At 38.8% G+C, this 6,329-nt stretch overlaps 1 pseudogene; it reads right to left on the minus strand.

Annotated features, from left to right (window-relative positions):
* On the minus strand, positions 4,927–5,862 carry OR4C158P (olfactory receptor family 4 subfamily C member 158, pseudogene; annotated as a pseudogene).

Below are 6,329 nucleotides of genomic sequence, written 5' to 3' on the forward strand. Positions count from 1 at the left end.
GTGCTCTCACCTACACCTCTGACTTTATGGGGGGTTGTCCCCCACTACCTCTTTCAGAGAAGGAGTTAACTTAGAGCTCCAGTTAATAAAAACTCCTGGGCGTGACAAGAGTGTTTTAACCTACAAACTCCTCTGAAGGTTCTCTAGCCTGCCTGACAGGCTTGTCCGGCCACATGTGATTGCTCACAGCCTCCCAACCATGAGAGGCACGAGATGCTTTAAACCTTCTAAAAACAGGTTTTTAGAGAAGTTAGAAAACTATTAGTGTAAGTATAATGGGCTGATTAGAAATTGTATTGGTGAAGGGTTTTTCATTTGTTGAGCCAATGTTTGTTGCTAAGTCTCCACATCTCCTGCCCTTACACACATTAATGAATATATAGAAGAAATAAGTATTAACCTTTTATATAAATCACGTTAGACCTTAGGCTAAGTAAACTATTTCCTTAACTAAAATCCACTACACCCTCACCCTATAGGAATGTAACTTTATTTGGGTGGCATCTGTTTTAAGAATAATCACCCCTGGAGAAATAAGTGTTGACTGACTACTGTCACAAGGAGAGGGTCATAAATTGTCAGCAGGCCCCTGGCCAGAAGATGATGTAACACCCCTAAGACCTCTGTATACATTTGTATGAAGCACCTGACTTTAATAAAAGTCAGGACTGCTGTCCCTGCATGACTTTTGTATAACATCTCAGTGTATAAAAACAGACTCTGGAAAATAAAGAATTGGGATCAGTTTCTCGAAATACTGGTCTCCCCATGTCACTCTCTCTCTCAAACTCTGGCTGAGTCTCCATCTGGAGTGCGGAACCCGCCATGCTTACTAATTATGCTTGGGCTTCTAAGATCCAACCGGGGAGGCCTCAGTGTCTCCTCTCCTTCAGGAGAATGGAAGGACGCCTGTGGCTTACGTAAGTGGTACAAACTTCTTCTTCTTTTTTTTTTTTTTTTTTTGTGTGTGTTTTTTTTCATTTTATTTATTTATTTATTTTAATTTTATTTTATTTTTAAACTTTACAATATTGTATTAGTTTTGCCAAATATCGAAATGAATCCGCCACAGGTATACCTGTGTTCCCCATCCTGAACCCTCCTCCCTCCTCCCTCCCCATACCCTCCCTCTGGGTCATCCCAGTGCACCAGCCCCAAGTTTTATTGGTCTCCCACGTAAACCAAGCTACTCAGCCTCTTTTCTCCACTGAATTTTCCTACTGAGCTATCCTCATTCTATTACTCTTTTTATCTCTAATTAATATCTAATTAAAGCTATTGTATCCTGATCCTCGCTGACGCCATCCCCGCTTCGAACTCCCTGGATCAGCCAGGTCTGGACCTCGAAGACGCTTACTCCTTGGTAGGAAAGTTATGACCAACCTAGATAGCATATTCAAAAGCAGAGACATTACTTTGCCAACAAAGTTTCGTCTAGTCAAGGCTATGGTTTTTCCTGTGGTTTTTCATGTGTGGATGTGACAGTTGGACTGTGAAGAAGGCTGAACACTGAAGAATTGATGCTTCTGAACTGTGGTGTTGAAGAAGACTCTTGAGAGTCCCTTGGACTGCAAGGAGATCCAACCAGTCCATTCTGAAGGAGATCAGCCCTGGGATTTCTTTGGAAGGAATGATGCTAAAGCTGAAACTCCAGTACTTTGGCCACCTCATGGGAAGAGTTGACTCACTGGAAAAGACTCTGATGCTGGGAGTGATTGGGAGCAGGAGGAGAAGTGGACGGCAGAGGATGAGATGGCTGGATGGTATCGCTGACTCTGATGGACGTGAGTCTGAGTGAACTCCGGGAGTTGGTGATGGACAGGGAGGCCTGGCGTGCTGTGATTCATGGGGTCGCAAAGAGTCAGACACGACTGAGCGACTGATCTAATCTAATCTGATTTCCTCTCTCTTGAGTCTTCCTTCCACCTACCCATCCCACTCATTTAGGTCATCACAGAGCACCAAGCTGAGTTTCCTGTATTTTATAGTGTGTTCCCACTAGCTAGCTAGCTATTTTACATATGGTGGTGCATATATGCCAATCCTAATCCCCTAATGTGTTTCACCTTCACCTTCCTCCACTGTGTCCACATGTCCATTCTCTATGTCTATGTCTCTATTTCTGCCTTGGAAATACATTCATCTGTACCATTTTTTATAGATTTCTCATATATAATTATTAATATGCAATATTTCCTTTTTTTCTTTTCTGACACTTCATTCTGTTTGACAGACCACATTTCTACAAATGACCCTATTCTGTCATTTTTATGGCTAAGTAATATTCCATTGTGTATATGTACCACATCTTCTTTATCCACTCACCTGTCATTGGGCATTTAGCCTGTTTCCATGCCCTGGCTATTGTAAATAATGCTACAATAAATACTGGGGTAAATGTGTCTTTTTGAATTCTGGTTCTCTCAAGGTATATGTCCAGGAGTGGGCTTGTTTGTTCATATTGTAGTTCTATGGTTAGTTTCTTTAAGGAATATTCATACTGTTCTCTACAGTGACTGTATTAACTTACATTCCCTCCAACCATGAAAGAAGGTATTCTTTTTTCCATACTCCCTCCAGCATTTATTGTTTGTATTTTTTTTAATATATATAATGGCCGTTCTGACCATTGTGAGGTGAAACCTCATTGTAGTTTTGATTTTCATCTTTTCATGTGTCTCTTGACCATCTGTATGTTTTCTTTAGAGAGATGTCTCTTTAGGTTTTCTGCCCATTTTTTGATGGTTATTTGCATTTTGATATTGAGATCCATGAGTTGTTTGTATATTTTGGAAATTAATCCTTTATCTGTTGCTCCATTTGAAAATGCTTTCTCCCATTTTGAATATTTTCTTCCTATCTTGCTTATTGTTTCTTTTGCTGTACAAATGTTTTTGAGTTTAATTAGGACCTATTTGCTTTTTTTTTCTTTTCATTAAGCTAGGAAGTGGGTCAAAAATCTTGCTTATGTCAAAGAGTATTTCTCCTATGTATTCTTCTAGCAATTGTATAGTGTTCAGTGTTACATATAGGTCTTTTGTCCATTTTGATTTTATTTTTGTGTATGATATAGTAGGCCAACTTTCCCAACACCATTACTGAAGAGACTGTCTTTTCTCATTGTATATTCATGCCTCGTTTGTCATACATTAGGTGCTCATAGGTGTGTAGGCTTATTTCTGGGCTTCTATCCTATATCATTTATCTATATTTTTATTTTTGTGCCAGTAAAATTCTGTCTTGATTACTTTAGCTTGAAGTATAGCTTGAAGTCACAGGGTCTGATACCTCAGCTCTGTATTTCTTTAGCAAGATTACTTTGAATATTCGAGGTCTTCTTTGTTTCTATCAGTCAGTTCAGTTCAGTTCAGTCACTCTGCCATGTCTGACACTTTAAGACCCCATAGACTGTGTTTCCATACAAATTGTAAATATTTTTGTTCTAATTCTATGAAGAATGCTATTGGTAATTTTATAGGGATTACATTGAATCTATAGATTTATTTCAATAGAATATTCAATTTCACAATATTTATTCTTCTGATCCAAGAACATAATATATTTCTCCATCTGTATCATCTTTGGTTTCTTTCATTTCAGTGTTTTATAGTTTTCTGAGTATAGGTCTTTTGTTTCATTAGGTAGGTTTATTCCTGGGCATTTTATTCTTTATGTTGCAGTGGTAAATGGGGTTGTCACCTTAATTTTTCTTTCTGCTCTTTCATTGTTAGTGTATAGGAATGCAGGGGATTTCTGTGCATTAGTTTTCTATCTTTCAACTTTACCAAACTTGTTGGTTCGCTCCAGTAGTTTTCTGGTGACATCTTTAGGATTTTCTATGTGCAATATTATGTAATCTGCAAACAGATAATTTTACTTATTCTTCTCCAATTTATATTCTTTTCTTTATCTTCCCAGATTGCCATGGCCAGGACTTCACAAACTATGTTGAATAATAGTGGTGAGAGTGGACAGCCTTGTCTTGTTCATCATTTTAGGGGAATGGTTTCACCACTGAGAATGGTATTTGCTCTATATTTGTCATGGATGGTCTTTATTATCTTGAGGTATGTTCCTTCTATGCCCACTTTCTGAAGAGTTTGTACCATAAGTAGGTGTTGAATTTTGTCAAAATTTTTTCTACTTATATTGAGACGATTCAGTCAGTTCAGTCACTCAGTTGTGTACGACTCTTTTTGACTCCATGGACTGCAGCACATCAAGCTTCCCTGTCCATCACCAACTCCTGGAGCATACTCAAACTCATGTCCACTGAGTCGGAGATGCCATCCAACCACCTCATCCTTTGTCATCCCCTTACTCCTTGGAAGGAAAGTTATGACCAACCTAGATAGCATATTAAAAAGTAGAGATATTACTTTGCCAATAAAGTCTGTCTTGTCAAGGCTATGGTTTTTCCAGTGGTCATATATAGACTTGAGTGGACTGTCTATATTGAAGCACTGAAGAACTGATGCTTTTGAACTGTGGTGTTGGAGAAGACTCTTGAGAGTCCCTTGGACTGCAAGGAGATCCAACCAGTCCATCCTAAAGGAGATCAGTCCTGGGTGTTCATTGGAAGGACTGATGATGAGGCCAAAACTCCAATATTTTGGCCATCTCATGCAAAGAGTTGACTCATTGGAAAAGACCCTGATGCTGGGAGGGATTGGGGGCAGGAGGAGAAGGGGATGACAGAGGATGAGATTGCTGGATGGCATCACTGACTCGATGCACATGAATTTGGGTGAAGTCCGGGAGTTGGTGATGGACAGGGAGGCCTGGTGTGCTGCAATTCATGCAGTCACAAGGATTCAGATATGACTGAGTGAAATGAACTGACAGTAAAAGATAATATTTTCTGGGGACTTGTAGGTCAATCTAAACTTGAAGAAAAATATGAAAATTTTCATATTTATCTTCCATTTATCTTTTGTCACCTGTTGTCAGTTTCTTGCCCCATAACATTCTCATGGCATTTTTCACTTCTGTATCCATTAGTGTGTAAATCAGAGGGTTGATCAAAGGTGTTCCAACTGTGTAAAACACAGCTATCATCTTATGTATTGGGAAGGTAGTTGCAGGGCATGTGTATATAAATATGCAAGGACCAAAGAACAAGATGACCATGATGATGTGAGAGATGCAGTTGGATAGGGCTTTCTTCCTCCCTTCAGCACTGTGGTTTCTCAGAGAATGCAAGATGATAGCATAGGATAACATCAGCATGGCAAAACTCACTGTACAGATGGCACCACTGTTGGACACCAAGAGTAGGTTGGTCACATAGGTGTCTGTACACGCAATTTCAACAAAGGCTGCAAGTTACATAGATAATGATCAATTACATTGGGACCACAGAAAGGCAGACTCAAGGCTAGAAGAATCTGAGCTGAAGAATGAACACAAGACCCCACCCAGGCCACAGCTACCAACACACCACAGGTTCGATGGCTCATGAGGGTCATGTATCGAAGGGGCTTACAGATGGCCACATAGTGGTCAACAGCCATGAGAATAAGGATGAAGATCTCTAGGCAACAACAAAAAAAGATGTGATGCAAAGACTTGAGTCATGCACTCATTGAAAGAGATTGTGCTCTTTCCCCTAAGGGCATCAGAAATCACTCTAGGGGCAATGGAAGTTGAGAGAAAGGTATCAGATAAAGATAAGTGGAAAAGGAAGAAGTACATTGGACTTCCAAATGTCCTGCTGGTCTTGATGGTGGAAATAATCAGGAAGCTACCCAGTAATGTTCCCAAATATAAAAACAAGAAAGTGACAAACACTATTTTCTTCCTAACAGGATCCTGTGATAACCCAAGTAGAATGAACTCAGTCACATTATTGTTCAGCTTCATGATTTCATGAATGAGATAAGAGATGAATGAGAAATGGATTATCTGCAAAAAATAAATCAATATACGGTGCAATATATGATGGAATATTTTAAGTAAAACCAAATTTGCTTACTAGGTATATTATTTCCAATAATTTATACTATATGTTTGTTTTTTAGTAATAACGTTTGTTCTTCAATTTGTAATGGCCATTTCATAGGGTCATTGTGAGTCTCATATAAGCTTGTGAATGTTAAACTTTCCAATAAGACTCTTTAAATACAATCCCTTGTTAGACCTGATATGATTATGATTAATTTTATGAATATATGTAATATATGGCTTCATTTTGTTATTCCCTTTGTCATTTTTTGGCCGTATTGAATGTATATTCAGAATCCCAATAATTGTGCATCACTCATTATTTAGGGTATATTTGACTGCCCTTGGTGGTATGACATAAAGTCATACATCATCCTTAGCACCTT

The sequence above is a fragment of the Bos taurus genome, chromosome 15 (assembly GCF_002263795.3).
Source record: "Bos taurus isolate L1 Dominette 01449 registration number 42190680 breed Hereford chromosome 15, ARS-UCD2.0, whole genome shotgun sequence".
In the NCBI taxonomy this organism is placed as follows: Eukaryota; Metazoa; Chordata; class Mammalia; order Artiodactyla; family Bovidae; genus Bos; species Bos taurus.